Raw genomic sequence first — 21,361 nt, forward strand, 5'->3', positions numbered from 1 at the left:
TCGACTGCAGTGCAGAGCACAGATGAGTGTCTTCAGTTTTAGAAACGTTTAGTCATAAATAAAGTAATTGAACAAAAGCAAAGTCTTGATAGCAGACTTTCTACAAAAGAAAGTTTTGAAAAATCATTCTTTATACCAATTGCTTCATGTTCTATTAATTAATTAAACCAAACAAGCAATAAGCCTCCTAATTCAGGCGATAGCAAGGAAATTCATTCTCACTAACCGCTTTTCGGAATAAAGAACAGCGGTAATTGTTTATTTCCTATTGTACTTCGACGAAACGTGAGTAATTCATAGTCATACCAACAGTGTTTGTCGGTATTTTGCGTGATACTTTAAACTCCTCCTGGAATTATGATGAACTTGAAAAGTGTTAGCATAGTGGCCAAAGTGTTTGGCTGCTGAGCAAAAGGTTCTGAGTTCAAACCTTGATAGGGGCTTATTATTTTCTTAATTTAAAAGCAATATCGAAGTGTCTGACATCATGAATTTTATTCGTTTGAATGTAATTTTTTGAAATTTCTAGTGGCAACTAAAATCGGCCATACGGAAAGTATACGCTGTGGACTTTTACCTCTGCAAACTCTTCAAAATTTCGTGCAATGATTTACTACATTTAATGCTGCACAATAACTGCGTAGAACATCGAAACAAAATTAAGTCATTTATGGGGGAAGGTATCAGCCAAGAAGATGTGTAAAAATCAAATTTTTGGGCCAAATGGTTTTTGTGAAGTCGAATGATAAGTGTGTCAAAGCAGTCGGAACACCATGTGTCTGCACAGGCGAGCAGTGCAGTGATGACAAAATCGCGCACAGCGCGGAATGCGGGGAGCAAGTCTCTGCAGCAGCGAAAGGGTTAATGCGGACGTGGTGGCTTTACTTCATAAACTGCGCGCTCCCTCCTAAACGTAAGTTTGCGTACTATACTATACTATACTATGGCGCTGCTTCTCTTGGCGCGTGCAACTGGCAACGCAGCAATCTCCCGCGTCTGGGCGGGCATGCGCGAGCCGCCAAGATAAAAGAATTGAACTATAGTCCAGGATGATGATCTTCAATTTGGACGTTAATCTAGATAGAGGCTCTATTACCGTCACAGCTTTCATAATTCGAGCCTTTAGAGCTCGCTTAACGGTTGGCACGAAACATTTCTGAGGGTGAGGTCACACCTGGTACAGAGTACACGTGCGGGGCGCATCGTGGCGGTGCTGCGCGGCACGACACGACGTGGAGTGAGCCGACCTGGGAGCGGCCGTAAGCCGTGTGCCGTGTCCAGAAGGCCGACACAGCCGCTCGTCCCCAATCTAATTACGCGCCGCAGCCGCTGGTAACGCAATTGGCAGTCAAATTGATATGAGGCGGCCGTTGCGTGCCGCCCGCCTACATCGTACCTCGGCCGCTCCTCCTAGCAGCTAGCAGCACACCCGCGCCGAGGTTATGTGTGCCCTCAAATGCAGAACGGTACGGTGTCCTCATGGAATTCATTGGCACCTCATCATATGTCAAAGCGTCACGCTGTTGTGCACTAACGCACGTGAAAACTGCAGATGGCAACAAGAATTGTTCAGAACTATTCCAGACCCGTGCGAATGTTTAAAAGTCTCCTCCTTCAATGTGTTTGTTGTAGTGGTCTTCATTCCGAAGACTGGTTCCATGCAGCTCTTCATGCTACTCTGTCCTGTGCAAGTTACGGCAAGAAAAAGGAATAAAAGTGAGATAGTGTTAATACTTTCATCCTTCTTTACCTCCTCTGCATTACTGCAGATGACGTGTCACTGAGCACATTTGTACTGTGCATGCAGTACACGTGAGGTGCCTAGTTGTTTCCATTGCCTTGTGTGGAATACATAAATTCTTGTACACTTCACTAATCTGCTGTCTCATGATGATGATGTCCCCAGTGCAGAAAACAGCACGCAGGTCGTGGATTCTTTTTCTTGAGGCTGAAATTAACTTCTCAAGGTACTACTCCTACGAATAAACTATAACTTATTTGGGATGCCACTCGCGTTTTTATTGATATAGACACGAGAAACTATTCTTGATCACAACGTATTGAACATATCTTTCCACAGTCATTATATCTGGCTAAAATAACATGAAATACATCCTGCCACAGACAACATGTCTGTCTACTGGAACCGTCAGAAGTATAGTAAATAAAATTGCATGAAACAAATACTGCTATAACAGACAACATGTCTGTCTGTCTGCTGGAACGGTCAGAACTGGAGAGCCGGACTCCCGCGACACTTCGCGCGCCAAGCTAGCAAAGCGTGACCCGAACGCCACCGAAGTGCATCGGCAGTAATGTTGTCAGTCTTTTGTTTTAGCAATACTTTGATTTTAATAATTTTGAAATGACTGATTGATAGCTGGCTGTTGAGAGATGTTTATTTAAAAAAATGAAGTAATTTGGATGACAGCTTTAATTAATAATAAAAACTAAAGTTTAAGGTTTTGGCGCCCAACCGCCGAACACAGCAGCCAATCACAGAGCAGCAGCAACATGCAAGCGGTCTTTCTCACGGGAATGGTACCGAATCTAACATCTGTCACCGGTACCTCATCCCACATCGCGTCATCTCTATGCTTCTTGCATCTCCACTGCCCTGGGAATAGCTTCCTGGAGCCTAATATGATGGCTGAATAAGCTAGAAATATTACTAAGTCCCGTCTTTCAATACTGCTGCAACCTACACCGAGGTGACAAAAGTCGTGGAATAGTGATATGCACATACTGTACACAAATGGCGGTAGTATCGCTTACACAGGGTATAAAAGTGCAATGCATTGGCGGAGCTGTTATTTACTGGGTGATCAAAAAGTCAGTATAAATTTGAAAACTTAATAAACCACGGAATAATGTAGATAGAGAGGTAAAAATTGACACACATGCTTGGAATGACATGGGGTTTTATTAGAACGAAAAAAAAACAAAGTTCACAAAATGTCCGACAGATGGTGCTGGACAGCAAAACGTCAGTGACTGCGCATGACAATCGTGTATAGAAAGGAGCTGTAATGAGAGAGAGAATCAGATGCGCCAGCAGTCACAGCATGTTGACGTTACCTGAAAAGGGCCTTTTAGTGAAGCTGTATTATCAGAATGGGGAATGTGCTAGTTCAGCGTTACGATCCTATCGCCATAGGAAGGGGATTCGAACGGGTAAAGGTCCGTTGACCAATGCAGCTGTGGCGAGAATGATTTCCAAGTTCAAAGCCACGGGTTGTTTAGACGATAGACCCCGTAGTGGCCGACCGAGCACAAGGCGTAATGCTGCTGAGACAGTTCAGGAAGAAATGGAGACTGTAGCGGGTTCGTCTATGCACGGGGAAGTCAGCGCTCGTGCAGCCGCACGTCGCACTGGCATTCCATACACTACTGTTTGGTTGGCACTAAGGCGTACTCTCCGATGCTACCCGTACAAAATCTATCGGCATCATGAACTGTTACCTGGCGATTTAGTGAAGCGGAGGGCATTTGCGGTGTGGGCGTTTCAAAAAATGGCGGAAGATGACGATTGGTTCAGTAACTTGTTGTGGACCGACGAAGCGCATTTCACGCTCCGAGGGTCTGTCAACTCTCATAACTGCAGAATTTGGGCAAGTGAAAATCCTAGAACTGTCGTGGAAACTCCATTGCATGACGAGAAAGTCACGGTATGGGTTGGATTTACCACATCTACCGTTATCGGGCCTTTTCTCTTCGAGGAAATGAGTGATTCTGGTTTTGTAACTGCTACAGTGACAGGTGAGAGGTACGCCGGTATGTTACAGAATCGCATCATCCCCAGCCTGGCTGTTAAACACCTGCTGGAACGTACGATGTTTATGCAGGATGGTGCTCCACCCCATATTGCTAGACGCGTGAAAGATCTCTTGCGCGCGTCGTTTGGTGATGATCGTGTGCTCAGCCGCCACTTTCGTCATGCTTGGCCTCCCAGGTCCCCAGACCTCAGTCCGTGCGATTATTGGCTTTGGGGTTACCTGAAGTCGCAAGTGTATCGTGATCGACCGACATCTCTAGGGATACTGAAAGACAACATCCGACGCCAATACCTCACCATAATTCCGGACATGCTTTACAGTGCTGTTCACAACATTATTCCTCGACTACAGCTATTGTTGAGGAATGATGGTGAACATATTGAGCATTTCCTGTAAAGAACATCATCTTTGCTTTGTCTTACTTTGTTATGCTAATTATTGCTATTCTGATCAGATTAAGGTGCCATCTGTCGGACATTTTTTTGAACTTTTGTATTTTTTTGGTTCTAATAAAACCCCATGTCATTCCAAGCATGTGTGTCAATTTGTACCTCTTTATTTACATTATTTCGTGATTTATTCAGTTTTCAAATTTATACTGACTTTTTGATCACCCGGTATACTCAGATGATACATGTGGAAATATTTCCGACGTTGTTATGGCCACACGACAGGAATTAAGGGGGGACGTTGACGAAATTGACCAAGAATGTCAATTTCTGGTTTATTTTTTATTTGTTAGTACAACTCATGGACAATAAGTTCTAAAAGTTTCAAAGTTTAAATCTTGTCCGAAGAGCCTGAAAATTAATTAAGTGTGACGCGGCCTCCCTGCCACGCCAAGCTCAGAGGGATAACAACCCCTACATTCACAAGGAGAGGCTTCCAAATTGTATCGTGGATCTTGTCAAGCCCACTTACAGGTTTCTGGCCGACCCTGCACTTCTCACAAAGTGTGTTCAAGGCAAAACCCAAAATCCAAATGAGTATCTAAATTCACTCATGTGGAAACGATGCCCTAAAAACACATCAGCATCTGCTACAGTTGTCAGAATTGCAACTTATGATGCAGTTATTGTATTTAATGATGGGAACGTCGGGAGGATGAAGGTATCAGAAAGAATGGGCTTCAAGATAGAAAATTAGGAGTACAAATATGATACTTTCTGAAGAAGTGACGTAAGAAAAAAAGTTAGGTTGAACTTTAAATTGCGTTTCCTGACAAGTTTGTTTTTTAAAGTTTATGTACCTTTTCCTCAGAATCTATGAATGCTAGAATTATGAATTTTGTACACACATTTCTGTAAACCTAATAAACGTTGCCTCAAGAGCAAATTTTGAAATTCTGATTGCAAGCTGAGATATGGGGCAAAGTGCTTGGAATTTTGCATTAATTTAAAATTGTACTTGTGGAATTACAATTAAAAAATTATGAAAATTTTCCTATTCGACGTATTCCAAAAACCTCATGAGAGAAGCTTACAACGTATAAAGAGATGAATCAGAGAAATTTTTGTAGAAATCTCTTGAATACTTTAAGAGAAAAAGGAACAGACATTATTTTTTGAAAATAATACTTCAAATTTCAAAAAAATGGCTCTGAGCACTATGGGACTCAACATCTTAGGCCATAAGTCCCCTAGAACTTAGAACTACTTAAACCTAACTAACCTAAGGACACCACACACACCCATGCCCGAGGCAGGATTCGAACCTGCGACCGTAGCAGTCCCGCGGTTCCGGACTGCAGCGCCAGAACCGCTAGACCACCGCGGCCGGCTTTCAAATTTCATTCAGAAAAAGTTGAATATATATAATCAAAGGACTTTATATGTTAATATGCTACTTTCATGTAAAGCGTGGTACAAAATTTCATTGCCATATCTCCAAAACTGTGGATTTTTGTGCATTGTGGGTTGTTCTTCAATGTCCCCGCTTAATAGACTTTCAACGTGGAGTGCTAGTTGGATCTAGACCCAGGGGACATTACATTTCGGAAATAGTTTGGGAATTCAATACTTCGACATCCACAGTGTCAAGAGTGTGCCGAGAACACCAAATTTCAGGGCGCAGTGGACGATAGACTTCACTTAGCGACCGAGAGCAGCGGCGTTTTCGTGAAGTAACCGTAGAAATCAATGTGGGACGTGCGACGAACGTAACCGTTAGGACAGCGCGGCGAAGTTTAGCGTTAATGGGCTATAGCAGCAGAGGACTGGCCTGTATGCCTTTGCTAACCACACATCTCTTGCAGCGCCTTTCCTGGGTTCGTTACCATATCGGTAGGACCTTAGACGGCTGGAAAACCTTGCTCAGGTAAGATGAGTCCCGATTTCAGCTTGTAAGAGCTGATGGTAGGGTTCGTGTGTGGCGCAAACTCCACCAAGCCACGGACGTAAATTGCAACAAGGCACTGTGCAAGCTGGTTCAAAATGGTTCAAATGGGTCTGAGCACTATGGGACTTAACATCTGAGGTCATCAGTCCCCTAGACTTAGAACTACTTAAACCTAACTAACCTAAGGACACCACACACATCCATGCCCGAGGCAGGATTCGAACCTGCGACCGTAGCTGCAAGCTGGTGATGGCTCCATAATGATGTGGGCTGTGTTTACATGGAATGGACTGGACGGCGCCATCTGGTCCAACTGGAGCGAGCAGTGACTGAAAATGATTATGTTCGGCTACTTGGAGACCAATTGCAGCTATTCATGGACTTCATGTTCCCGAAGAACGATGGGATTTTTATGGATGACAATGCGCCATGTCAGCCGGGCAACACTTGTTTGCGATTGGTTTGAAGGATATTCTGGACAATTCGAGAGAATGCTTTTGCCACCCAGGTCGCTCCACATAAATCCCATCGAATTTTTATGGGACATAATCGAGAGGTCAGTTCGTGCACGAAATCCTGCACCGGTAACACTTCCGCAGTTATAGACGGCTATAGCGGCAGCTTGGCTCATATTTCAGCAGGGGACTTAACAATGACTTACGTCCATGTCACATCGAGTTGCTGCTAACACGGTATTAGGACGTATAGCATGACCTTTGTCAGTTCAGTCTACATCTCTGAATCCGCTTATTATATTTATTTCTTGCTCTCCCTCTACGATTTTTACCCTCCCCTCCCCCCCCCCCCCATCGCCTCCCACACTTCAACATCGAATACTAAATTGGAGATCTCTTGGTGTCTCAGAATGTTTATATGAATGCGTGGTGTCTGTTCTTTCGGACTTGTCCTAAAGCAGGGGTCTCCAAACTACGGCCCGCGGGCCGAAACCGGCCCGCGTTAGCTGGCCGGACATCCCCGGTATCCGGCCCGCCAAATATTTGAGGTCGTACCTGTACTGCCAACAATTGAGTTTCGAGGCCTATCGCGACCAATACACCGCGACTTTGGCTCTGCTACTCGCTACAAGACTACATAACTAAACTTATTGTTGCGCCGCTTGAAACAACAATACGTTGACATACTCTACCTCTGTTACGTCTTGCAGTAATAGTGTTGCTAACAATGGTTTTGAGACTTCGTTAACTTTGCAGGACGCTTTCGTGAAGAATGTGCAATGACATACTTTTTTTCGGTGAAATTAGCCAGAATAAAATACGTCAGAATTTCGGTCACGTACGTCCACCAATCAAAATTATGTAATTAAATTAAAATAGTAGTTCGTTTCAGTGCTTGCTATTCCCACAACCTTAGATTTTTGAGGTTTCATCTTTCCTTTAGCCTTACATTACGGTGATCATGGAGTGCTAGGGTCCTTTAATCCCACTAGGTACATCTTGGCCCTTACGACTTCGTGGAGGAGTCAATGTGGCCCGCAGACTAAAAAGTTTGGAGACCCCTGTCCTAAAGAATAGACATCATGCGGAATCCGCATCTGTGGCACATTATGGTTAAATTGTAGGTGGAAGGAGAAGAAATGGAAGAGATTACTGATTTCAGCTGCATCGGAATATTGCGCGGAATCAGCGGCGTAGAGTGAAAAAGTGTGCCGGACCGGGATTCGAACCCATGGTCTCCTGCTGACTAGACACGTGCGTTAAGCACTGCGCCATCCAGGACAAAGCGTTATCGCAACCACGCAGACTATCTCGGCACGCCTTGCAGCCGACCCACATTCCCACCGAGCGCCACCTACCCGCTGTCCCTGTCCCTTCCCTCCATTCTCGCTTCTCTGAAATTCCCGCACGAGGTCGTACGTACCTGTGCATCCTCACTGCAGAAAGTGGAGGCATTGCCCATATAGGCGAATAAATTATATGAATGCATGATGTCTTTTTTCTGTCTAATCTTCAGCATTCTTCTGTAGGACCACATTTCAAAAGCTACTATTCTTTTCCTCTCTAAACTGTTAGGCTACACTCCATACAAATACTTTTCAGAAAAGACTTCCTAACACTTCAGTCTACATTCGTTGTTAACAAATTTCTCTTCTACAGAAACGCTTTTCTTGCCAGTCTAGCTTTAATATCCCCTCTACTTCGGTTGACCTAAAAACAAAACTCATGTACTCCTTTTAGTGCCTCATTTCCTAATCTAATTCCCTCAAAATCGCCTAATTTGACTACATTCAAATAACTTTTTTCTAATTTTTTTATGTATATCTTATATCCTCCTTTCAAGAAACTGTTGATTCCGTTCAGCTGCTCTTCCAAATCCTTTGCTGTCTCTGACAGAATTGCGATATCATCTGTAAACCTAAAATTCTTTTTTCTTCTCTCTGAACTTTAATTTCTACTCCAAATTTTTCATTGCTTTCCTTTGCTGCTTGCGTAACGTGCAGGTTGAATAACATCGGGGATAGGCTACAATATTGTCCCACTCCCTTCTTATCCATTGCTTCCCTTTCATGCCCTCGACTCTTGTGACTAAGAGAGTATCCCACTCAAGACTGTCAAAGCATTTCTCTAAGTCTACAACTGCTATCTTCTAATGCAGTACTGCCTACTGTATTCCTACATTTCTCCAGAATCCAAAGTGATCTCCCCGAGGCTGGCTTCTTCCAGTTTTCTCATTCTTCTGTAAAGAACTCGTGTTAGTATTCTACATCTACACCTACATGGATACTCTGGAAAGTGCCTGGCAGAGGGTTCATCGAACCACCTTCACAACTCTCTATTATTCCAATCTCGATAGCTCACGAAAAGAACGAACGTCTGTATCTTTCCGTACGAGCTCCAATTTCCCTTATTTTATCGCGGTGATCGTTTCTCCCTATGTAGGTCGGTGTCCACAAAATATTTTCGCATTCGGAGGAGAAAGTTGGTGATTGGAATTTCGTTAGAAGCTTCCGTCGCAACGAAAAACACCTTTCTTTTAATGATGTCCACCCCAAATCCTGTATCATTTCAGTGACACTCTCTCCCATATTTCGCGATAATACAAAACTTGCTGGCCTCCTTTGAACTTTTTATATGTACTCCGTCAGTCCTATCTGGTAAGGATCCCACAACGCGCAGCAGTATTCTGAATGAGGACGAACAAGCGTAGTGTAGGCAGTCTCCTTAGTACAGTTACATTTTATAAGTGTCATGCTAATAAAACTCAGTCTTTAGTTAGCCTTTCCCACAACATTTTTCTATGTATTACTTCCAATTCAAGTTGTTCGTAATTGTAATTCCTAGGTATTTACTTTAATTTACGGCTTTTAGATTTGACTGAATTATCGTGTAACCGAAGTTTAACGAATTCCTTTTAGCACTCATATGGATGACCTCACAATTTTCGTTTTTAGGATCAACTGCCAATTTTCGCACCACTCAAATATCTTTCCTAAATCATTTTGCAATTTGTTTTGATCTCCTGATGACTTTATTAGTCGATAAGCGACAGCATCATCTGCAAACAAGCTAAGACGGCTCCTCAGATTGTCTTACAAATCGTTTATACAGAAAAAGAACAGCAAAGGGTCTATAACACTACCTTGGGGAACGCCAGAAATCTGTTTTACTCCATGACTTTCCGTCAGTTACTACGAACTGAGACCTCCCTGACAGGAAATCACAAATCCATTCACATAACTGAGACGATATTCCATAAGCACGCAACTTCGCTACAAGCCGCTTGTGTGGTACAGTGTCAAAAGTCTTCCGGAAATCCAGAAATACGGAATCGATATGAAATCCCTTGTCAATAGCACTCAACACTTCGTACGAATAAAGAGCTAGTTGTGTTTCACAAGAACGATGTTTTTCTTAACCCATATTGACTGTCTGCCAATAGACCGTTTTCTTCGAAGTAATTCATAATGCTCGGACATAATATATGTCCCAAAATCCTTATGCATATCGACGTTAATGATATGGGCCTGTAATTAAGTGGATTATTCCTACTATTTTTCTTGAATATTGGTGTGACCTGTGCAATTTTCCAATCTTTGGGTACGGATCTTTCGTCGAACGAACGGTTGTATATGGTTGTTAAGAATCGAGCAAATGCGTGAGCATACTCTGAAAGTAACCTAATTGTATACAGACTGGACGAGAAGACTTGCTTTTATTAAGTGATTTAAGTAGCTTCACTACTCCGAGCATATTTACTTCTACGATGCTCATGTTGACAGCTGTTCTCGATTCGAATTCTGGAATATTTACTTCGTCTTCTTTTGTGAAGGCATTTCGGAAGACTGTGTTTAGTAACTCTGCTTTGGCAGCACTGTCTTCGATAGTATCTCCATCGCTATCGCGCAGAGAAGGCATTGATTGGTTCTTGTCGCTGACATACTTCACATACGACCAGAATCTCTTTGGATTTTCTGCCAGGTTTCGAGACAAAGTTTCGCTGTGGAAACTCTTATAAGCATCTCGCATTGAAGTCCACGCTAAATTTGGAGCTTCTGTGAAAGATCACCAATCTTGGGGATTTTGCGTCTGCTTGAATTTGCCGTGTTTTTTCCGTTGTTTCTGCAACAGTGCTCTGACTCGTTTTGTGTACCAGGGAGGATAGGCTCCGTCGTTTGTTAATTTATTTGGTATAAACCTCTCAGTTGCTACCGTTGCTATTTCTTTGAATTCAAGTCACCTCTGGTCTACTCTTATAGTGTTAATTTGGAAGGAGGGGAGATTGTCTGTCAGGAAGGTGTCAAGTGAATTTTTATCTGCTTTTTTGAATAGGTATATTTTTCGTTTATTTTTTGGTGGTTACAATATTCATTCTCGCTACGACAACCCTGTGATCACTAATCCCGTTATTAACTGAGGATTATTTGTTGCTAAGAGGTCAAGTGTGTTTTCACAACCGTTTTCTATTAGCGTGGGCTCATGAACTAACCGCTCGAAATAATTTTCAGAGAATGCGTTTAGCACAATTTCGGAAAATGTTTTATGCGTACCTCCGGAACCAAACATGTAATTTCGCCAACGTATCGAGGGTAAATTATAGTCACCACCAACTATAATCGTATGAGTCGGCACATGTTTGAAATCAAGCTCAAGTTTTCTTTGAACCTTTCAGCAACTGTATCATCTGAATTGGGAGGTCAGTAAAAGGATCCGATTATATTTTTATTCCGGTTGCCAACAATGACCTCTGCCCATACTAACTTACAGGAAGTATCTACTTCAATTTCGCGACAAGATAAACTACTTCTAACAGCAACAAAAACGCCACCGTCAACCGTGTTCAGCCTATCCTTTCGGAACACCGTTAGGTTCTTCGCAAAAATTTCGGCTGAGCTTATCTCCGGCTTTAGCCAGCTTTCAGTGCCTATAACGATTTGCTCATTAGTGCTATCTGTTAGCTCTTGGATCTCTGGTACTTTCCCAACACAGCTACGACGATTTACAACTGTTATACCGATGGTTCCTGTATTTACGTTGTTCCTGTGTTCGTCTGCACCCCTTGTGACTGAAGCCCTTCTTATGTTTTCCCGAGGCCCTCTAGCCTACAAAAGCGCCCAGTCCACGCCACACAGCCCCTGCTACGCGTGTAGCCGCCTCCTGTGTATAGCGGATATCTGACCTATTCAGCGGAACCCGAAATCCAACCATCCTTTGGCGCAAGTCGAAGAATCTGCAGCTTACACGGTGGCAGAACCATCTGAGACTCTGTTTCAGACCCTCCATTCGGCTCTGTACCAGAGGTCTGAAATCGGTCCAGTTGACTATGCTGCAAATGGTCAGCTCTGCTTTCATCTTGTAAGCAAGACTGGCAGCCTTTACCACTTCTGTTAGCCACTCGAAACCAGGGAGAATCTCTTCTGATCCAAAGTAACACACATCACTGGTACAGACGTGAGCGACCACCTACAGTTGACTGCACACTGTGCTCTTCATGGCATCTGTGAGGACCCGTCCCACATCTGGAATGACTCCAGCTGGTATGCACACAGAGTGTACGTCGGTTTTCTTTCCCTTCTTGGCAGCCATGTCCCTAAGGGGCCTCATAACGCGCCTAACGTTGGAGTTCCCAACTAGCAATAATCCCACCCTCTCTGATGGTCCGGATATTGCAGGCTGAGAGGTTTCTTCTGAAACGGGTCAGGAGACAGCATCTGGCTCAGCAACAGTGTCAGCCACAGGCAGCACGTGGAACCTGTTTGTCAGACAAACCGGAGAGGCCTCACGTGCAGCCGTCTGGGAAGCCTTTAGCCGTCTGCTATGTCCCGGGGCGACCTCCCACTCGACCACAGGTGGGGGGTCAACCTCAGTGCTAGCAGTAACTGGGCTGGACACTGCTGAGGACCGATCAGGGGACTCGTAAGTGTTGGACGTCTGTTGGATTCCCACGGCTGGCCCACAACAGTGGTGCCCTTCCACTGCAGCCTCAAGCTGTGTAACTGAAACTATCACAGCCTGGAGCTGAGAGTGAAGTGCCACCGACTCAGCTCGCATCTTCACACAACAATCGCAGTCCTTATCCATACTACAGACCGTGGATAACTAAACCATGCAGGTAAATGGACTACTGCCACGTTCCACGCAACTCTGCTATAGACACTGTCAAAAACGCTGGAACTGTGTCTAATAAATTAGATTAATATGCAGAGATTCAAAAACCTAACTAATAAACTACTCAGGTGAAAATAAATAATTCACCTCTGATTAAGAACTTGTAATATGTCACAAAATCGGTTCAGTTTCCGACACAAACGAAAACGCGATAACCGTGGCTGTTAGATATTAAATAAACAGGCAGGAACTCAAGAAACTAAACTATTCAAGCACACAGATGATATTATAAAATTCGCTAGTATCTTGCAACCATTTGTTAGTTAACTGTTAGTTCTGTAATATTCACACCTATCACCATCTTCTTCCTTTGGAATTGTAATTATTATATTCTTACTCAAGTATGGAAGGATTTTGCCTCACATATCTGGCACACAGATGGAAGAGTTTTATCATGGCTAGCACTCCCATGGCTATCAGTAGTTCTATGAAAATGTCATTTATTTTCAGGGCCTTGTTTCAATTTAGGTCTTTCGCTGCTCTATCAAATTCTTCTCTTAATATCACATCTCCCAGCTTATCTTCAATTACGTCCTCTTCCAGTTCTATAATATTGCCTTCAAGTTCGTCTCCCTCTACATACTCCTTCCATATTTCAGCTTTCCCTTCTTTGTTTATGACTGATTTTCTGTATGACTATCAAGAGCAAGAGCTCCTCCTCTAATACTGTTTAGTTATGATTCATGTTCCACTGATTGGATAAAGCTTTAATTGGCAAGAAGGTCTTATAAAAAATAATTTGACGCCGAAAGGGCTTTGGATATGAGAACACAATTACATCATTATGGCAGTAGTATCTGATAAGAAATAATAATAAACTGGTAAATGCACCTTCATTTATTCTTCTCTTTTTTTGGTCTCGCACAATATGTAAGAAGCAGTCAAACGAAAACGGCAGAAGTAAAGCTGTGAGTACCGGGCGTGAGTCGTGCTTCGGTAGCTCAGATGGTAGAGCGCTTGCCCGCGAAAGGCAAAGGTCCCGAGTTCGAGTCTCGGTCGGGCACACAGTTTTAATCTGCCAGGAAGTTTCATATCAGCGCACACTCCGCTGCAGAGTGAAAATCTCATTCTGGAAACCTCCCCCAGGCTGTGGCTAAGCCATGTCTCCGCAATATCCTTTCTTTCAGGAGTGCTAGTTCTGCAAATTTCGCAGGAGAGCTTCTGTAAAGTTTGGAAGGTAGGAGACGAGATACTGGCAGAAGTAAAGCTGTGAGTACCGGGCGTGAGTCGTGCTTCGGTAGCTCAGATGGTAGAGCGCTTGCCCGCGAAAGGCAAAGGTCCCGAGTTCGAGTCTCAGTCGGGCACACAGTTTTAATCTGCCAGGAAGTTTCAGTATTTACATCATTTGCAGACTAATGATTATAGTTACTGCAAGCCATATATTTTTAGAGTGAGTAATACATCCATCTACATGTGGCAAGAGCAAGCCGTTAATGGTTATTTTCCCCTGGGCAGCAGGTCAGGTGCTGAAGTGCAGATGCGTGGACGCAAAATGGTTAATCTATACTGACACGCGTCGTTCACTTCCCAGTCCATGTAAGGCCATGTAGGAAACATCAGGTCATAAAATGTATGACATGTTTGTAGGAAGACCGTTTGCTGCAGGAAAAAGCACACTGATGTGTATACATATTAATGTACCACATCTTGTTTTCACATACTGTGAAAGTAAGTGCTTCCCAGATAAACTTCCATAGCGTACTCGAAACAACCTTGGAAACATGTGGATGAATGCTGGAGAAAGACATTCGTGGATGTAGATTGGCTGTGGATGAAAAGGTGCACGTCTAAGTAGAATCATAGTTCCGTAGGCAGTCGCAAACTTTATGCTGTGAAGGCAGTGGCTGTCTTGTCTCAACGAAATAAATGCTTTCAGAGTTATAGCGATTACTTTCATATGTTATCTTCACATATTAATGTACCACATCTGCAATTGCACCCTTTACACTTTGTACGTTAGGTTTCCCTCCTCGGAATCATCAGTCGCAATTTCTCGGATGTTTCGGCAGATATCTGCAATTTCGTTTTCGCAATGTGCAGCTGCAGTCAGCCGAAACAAAACTGCTGCCCATGGCTTTCATGCGACGTCCATTTGTCGACGGAAAGCGTCGGTTTGTTTCCTGTTACAAATAAAATGACTTTTAAGGCTGAATTTTACGTGCCCATTCGATAGAGCCGTGCCAGTTTAGGCCAGCGGATATTCCTTTTATCGATATGTATTAACAGTGACAGTAAAACACGAACATTAAACAGAACTCCAGTAGCGACACTATCGCCCTGGCTTGCGCTCACTGCTACCGCCATTCGATAACGCTGTTTATGTCGCTCGTGGAATTCTGGTTACTCAGAGAGTTTTACTGTGCTTGTTAATACATACTGATAAAACATATCGTGAAATAAAGGTAAACACAGCCTAATCTCATTCATTCGATGATTAAGCCAAACTACACTACTGGCCATTAAAATTGCTACACCAAGAAGAAATGCAGATGATAAACGGGTATTCATTGGACAAACATATTATACTAGAACTGACATGTGATTACTTTTTCACGCAATTTGGGTGCATAGATCCTGAGAAATCAGTACCCAGAACAACCACCTCTGAGCCAGTTGCTCGGCCACCATTGACCAGACGCTTTTAATTGGTGAGATATCTGGAGAATGTGCTGGCCAGGGCAGCAGTTGAACATTTTTTGTATCCATAAAGGCCCGTACAGGATCTGCAACATGCGGTCGTGCATTATCCTGCTGAAATGTAGGGTTTCTCAGGGACCGAATGAAGGGTAGAGCTACGGATCATAACTCATCTGAAATGTAATGTCAACTGTTAAAAGGGCCGTCAGTGCGAACAAGAGATAACCGAGACGCGTAACCAATGGCACCCCCTACCATCACGCCGGGTGATACGCCACTATGGCGATAACGAATGCACGCTTCCAATGTGCGTTCACCGCGATGTCGCCAAACACGGATGCGACCATCATAATGCTGTAAACAGAACCTGGATTCATCCGAAAAAATGACCTTTTGCCACTCATGCACCCAAGTTCGTCGTTGAGTATACAATCGCAGGCGCTCCTGTCTGTGATGCACCATCAAGAGTAACTGCAGCCATGGTCTCCAAACTGATAGACCATGATGCTGCAAACGTCGTCGAACTGTTCGTGCAGATGGTTGTTGGCTTGCAAACGTCCCCATCTGTAGACTCAGGGATCGAGACGTGGCTGCATGATCCGTTACAGCCATGCGGATAAGATGCCTGTCATCTCGATTGCTAGTGATACAAGGCCGTTGGGATCCAGTGCGGCGTTCCGTATTACCTTCCTGAACCCACCGATTCCATATTCTGCTAACAGTCATCGGATCTCGACCAACGCGAGCAGCAATGTCGCGATACGATAAACAGCAATCGCGATAGGCTACAATCCGACCTTTATCAAAGTCGGCAACGTGATGGTACGCATTTCTCCTCCTTACACGAGGCATCACAACAACGTTTCACCAGGCAACGACGATCAACTGCTGTTTGTGTATGAGAAATCGGTTGGAAACTTTCCTCATGTCAGCACGTTGTAGGTGTTCACCACCGGCGCCAACCTTGTGTGAATGATCTGAAAAGCTAATCATTTGCACATCACAGCATCTTCTTCCTGTCGGCTAAATTTCGCGTCTGTAGCACGTCATCTTCGTGGTTTAGCAATTTTAATGGCCAGTAGTGTATTTTCATATACATGAAAGAAGGAAAATACGCATGGGAAGCCTATATTTCTGTCATTATCTGGTCTTATTATGACACATACTTTCCTTAATACATAACGGTTTTCCACGGAGTGTAATGATTCGCGTATTCTTATACTTCACTCGACTTCCCAATATACGAATATTTTTGGAAATGTGGTTACTTTTTCTTCAGAAGACGACTGTGGTGGAGATTCTTGCCTTTGTGGTTTAGATCTAGCATCAATAGGGTAATTGGTTTTTGTGTGTTGGGAAACAGTTTTATTGCTTTATTTTAATGCATGTGTTAAAGCTACAGCTATGGTTGTGGTGGCTTATTTGGTACCTTAAATATTGTAGGTATTACATTCCATACAATTTTCCTACGATCTAAGTTCACTGGTTTGGCTAAAAGTGCGGCAAAAAAATTTCCTGTTGTTTTGTAGGTACATGACGTCTTCCTGCAAAAGGTCAGGTTTTCTGCCGTTTACTAATATTTAAAAAAACGACATTCTTCAGTAAATCTTTGTAGTTAAATAAACCGTCCTCTAGTGTACCGTTTCATATCTATCAGGGTCCTTAGGAAACTAATAAACATAAACGCGGTGTCATTTTTTGTTATTGTAGATATTTATTTCACTACCTGAGCTCTATTTTGTAAAAACTATTTTAAAAATCAATACAAACGTCACTCATCCCGTATAGTATTCAAAATTGTATCTTGGGACGTTACTGTCACTGTGTATAACAAAAATGAGCAGAAGTGTACTAAAACACTGTTTCAGGCCGAGGTTAACCGCTGATTATTATCTGACATTTTATTAAAAACTTGTCAAATATAATTTCTAACCACGATGAAAGGCGGAATGCATATAAAATGTTACGACGTGTACAGCGGTGTACCAGTAACAAACAGTTCAGATTGCAGGGATTAAATTAGATGCACTTTTCGTTCAAATATATCCGTCGTACAAGGATCTTCTGGGATGCAGAACATGTCAGGAAAACAAGAACACACAAAAAATGTTTAAAAAGGAAAACAAATATTCTAATGTACCTCCCACACATCCCAGTGAAACAGTCCTCATAGATGTGGAACAACTAAAAGAAAACTTCTTAAACATATTTTTATTTGAAAGGTAATAAATAACTTGTCACAAAAGACGTGAATGTTCAATGTACTGAGGAGCATATGATACGTCTTCAGATATTGTAGCCGTGTACCAGCAGCTATAAAATTATTTTAAATCACTTATTTACAATGATAACATTACTACACTGAATTTGTGCAGCAATCAGGCTGTACTAAATATTTGCATTATTAGGTATTATTAGTAACATGTACAAGCTAAATTGGTTCTGCTCAGAAATTCATCGGTGGTTTGAAGGAATTGGCTACCAATAAACCCCTTAGGGTTCTCTTAAGCCGAACTTTATTATTAGTTGAACTTTTGTGCTTGCTGACAAGTTATTTAAAATGTATTTTCTCGAATAATGGAACACTTTTCTGGATCAAAGTAAGTGACTAAATCTTTGTGAAGGTTGTTCTTACTTCTAGTATTGATTCTTTGAAATGATCAGTTAAATTTAAAAAGAGGTTTATCTTTAATGACAAATTTCCTTAAAGTATAAATTTATTGGGAAGCAGTAGTTAGTATTCGTAGTTCTCTAAATGGGCCCCTGCAAGATGTTCTACAGTTCGCGCCACAAACAGTGCTTATTGCACGTTTTTGCACCCGAAAGACCTTGGCTTGGCTTGAAGAGTTACCCAAAAAAATAATTCCAAATGACATTACTGAATGGCAATAAGCACAGTACGCCAGCTTTTTTTGTTTTTATGTCACTAACGTCCGGCAACATTCGCATTGCAAACAGAGTTTCTTTCAGGCACTTCAGCAATTCTGTGGCATGCTCACCCCAACTGAATTTATTATCAAGCTATAATTCCATGAATTTAACACTATCACATTTTAGGTATGTACTGGTGGCAAACATCTTACAAGTTCCAAACTGCATATAGTGTTTTTTAAATGCAAAGTTTAGTAACAAAGAACTGGCTAGGAACCATCCATCTATTAGTGTCTATAAAAATTTCATTAACAATCATTTCTAAGATTATAGTTGTTTTGCTATTTACTGCAATGTTTGTATCTCCTGCAAACAAAACTAACTTGCCATCTGGTAATGTTACAGTTGAAAGGTCATTGATATACAACAGAAAACATGAGGGCCCTAAGACGGAATTTTGTGGGATATCACATGCAATTAGTTCCCAGTTGGATGATGCCTGATAGGTTCCTCTTTCTTGATGTCTCTTTCCTAATGGCACCCTTTGTTTCTTGTCAGAGATATGGGATCTGAACAATTTTGCAGAATTTACTGTTACATCTTAATATTCGAACTGCGTAGGTCCATATTTACGAGGAGTAGTCAGAAAGCTGTAATAATCATCTTGAAAAAATCAAGTCCCAGCCACATAACTTGTGGCGGTTCCTTTGTTTTTATGAAGAACTTAATTTATTTGAAAGTACTTCAGCCTGCATTTCCTGAGCTTGTAGCAAAAATTAAAACTATTTTGGGTGAACCAGCACTGTTAGGGGTCTAAAATAAAAATTCCTTCTTAATATCAGCGTTCCATTCGAAAGAAAAGTGAGTGTACTCTGGAATATGCATCTAACTGTGTAAATCATATTCAACTCTCTATTGATGTTTAAATAATACCCTGTCATGAAACAAAGAGCAAACAACTCTCGCAGTTTCACTCACTGCGGTGCAAAACTGAATACTCCTATACTGTTTGAATTTAAAGCAAACACATTTTCATGTATGACCCTTACGTAAAAAAACGAGCGACTGCTGCAAACAAATTATACTCTCATAAACGTGATACCGGCACCATGCATTAAACTATTAGGTTGGTGCACAAATTTTCTTACCGTTTTTCCATAAATAACACAACAGATACACAAAACAGTGATTTCAGCCATTAATAACACACTCTCCTTCACTAACTACAATAGTCTTCCGACTTTTCGAATCCCCTACTGTTGAAACAACGTGGTTTTGAGGGAAAGAACTCGTTAAGCCATCGGCCATTCGGAGCGTATTTTCATCCGGAAAAGAAGTTTGTTGAAGGTTGTTCGAGAGAGTGCAAGCTCTGGTGGATAAGATGGGTGCGGAATCACTTTGCAACCCTACCCCTGTATAGCGTTTTTTATCAGTCTAGCAGTCTGCGGACTGGCGTCATCGTGGAGCAGCATCACTTCACGCAGTCTTCCTGGTCGACGTTCCTGGACTGTGTCTGCAAGACGTCGCAGTTGTTGATAATAAATGTCAGCAGTGATGGTTACACCTCGGGGAAGCAATTCATAGTACACCACACAGTCGCTGTTCCACCAGATGCATAATATTATCTTTTGTGAATGCGCGCGAGTCTTTGTACGGGTAGTTGCTGCTTTGTTTGGGGTGAGCCATTCCTTTCATTTCCTTATGTTGATATAAACATACCGTGTCACGTCACCAGTAACGATACAGGATAGGAATGGCAAGTGTTGATCACCAGCCAATTGCTGACGAGCAAGCACCGATGTACTTATGGCCGCCCGCTGATTTTTGTGATTTTGGCTTAGAGCATACACCCTATTTTTGAAGCTTCCCCATTGCATATATACAATACTGGCCATTAAAATTGGTACACCAAGAAGAAATGCAGATGATAAACGTGTATTCATTGAACAAATATATTATACTAGAACTGACATGTGATTACATTTTCACGCAATTTGGCTGCATAGATCCTGAGAAATCAGGCACCTCTGGCCGTAATAACGGCCTTGATACGCCTGGGCCTTGAGTCAAACAGAGCTTGGATGGCGTGTACAGGTACAGCTGCCCATGCAGCTTCAACACGATACCACAGTTCATCAAGAGTAGTGACTGGCGTATTGTGACGAGCCAGTTGCTCGGCCACCATTGACCAGACGTTTTCAATTGGTGAGAGAGCTGGAGAATGTGCAGGCCAGGGCAGCAGTCGAACATTTTCTCTATCCACAAAGGCCCGTACAGGACCTGCAACATGCGGTCGTGAATTATCCTGCTGAAATGTAGGGTTTCGCAAGGACGGAATGAAGGGTAGAGCCACGGGTCGTAACACATCTGAAATGTAACGTCCACTGTTCAAAGTGCCGTCAATGCGAACAAGAGGTGACTGAGACGTGTAACCAATGCCAACCCATACCATCACGTCGGGTGATAAGCCACTATGGCGATGACGAATACACGCTTCCAATGCGCGTTCACCGCGATGCGACCATCATGATGCTGTAAACAGAACCTGGATTCATCCGAGAAAATGACGTGTGTCATTCGTGCACCCAAGTTGGTCGTTGAGTACACCATCGCAAGCGCTCCTGTCTGTGATGCAGCGTCAAGGGTAACCGCAGCCACGGTCTCCGAGCTGATAGTCCATGCTGCTGCAAACGTCGTCGAACTGTTCGTGCAAATGGTTGTTGTCTTGCAAACGTCTCCACCTGTTGACTCAGGCATCGAGACGTGGCTGCACGATCCGTTACAGCCATGCGGATAAGATGCCTGTCATCTCGACTGCTAGTGACACGAGGCCGTTGGTATCCAGCAAGGCGTTCCGTATTGCCCTCCTGAACCCACCGATTCCATATTCTGCTAACAGTCATTGGATCTCGACCAACGCGAGCAGCAATGTCGCGATACGATAAAGATGTTTGTTAATGAGTAATCGGTTGGAAACTTTCCTCATGTCAGCACGATGTAGGTATCGCCACCGGCGCCAACCTTGTGTGAATGCTCTGAAAAGCTAATCATTTGCATATCGCAGCATCTTCTTCCTGTCGGTTAAATTTCGCGTCTGCAGCACGTCATCTTCGTGGT

This window comes from Schistocerca cancellata, chromosome 1 (genome assembly GCF_023864275.1).
Source record: "Schistocerca cancellata isolate TAMUIC-IGC-003103 chromosome 1, iqSchCanc2.1, whole genome shotgun sequence".
Taxonomy (NCBI): Eukaryota; Metazoa; Arthropoda; class Insecta; order Orthoptera; family Acrididae; genus Schistocerca; species Schistocerca cancellata.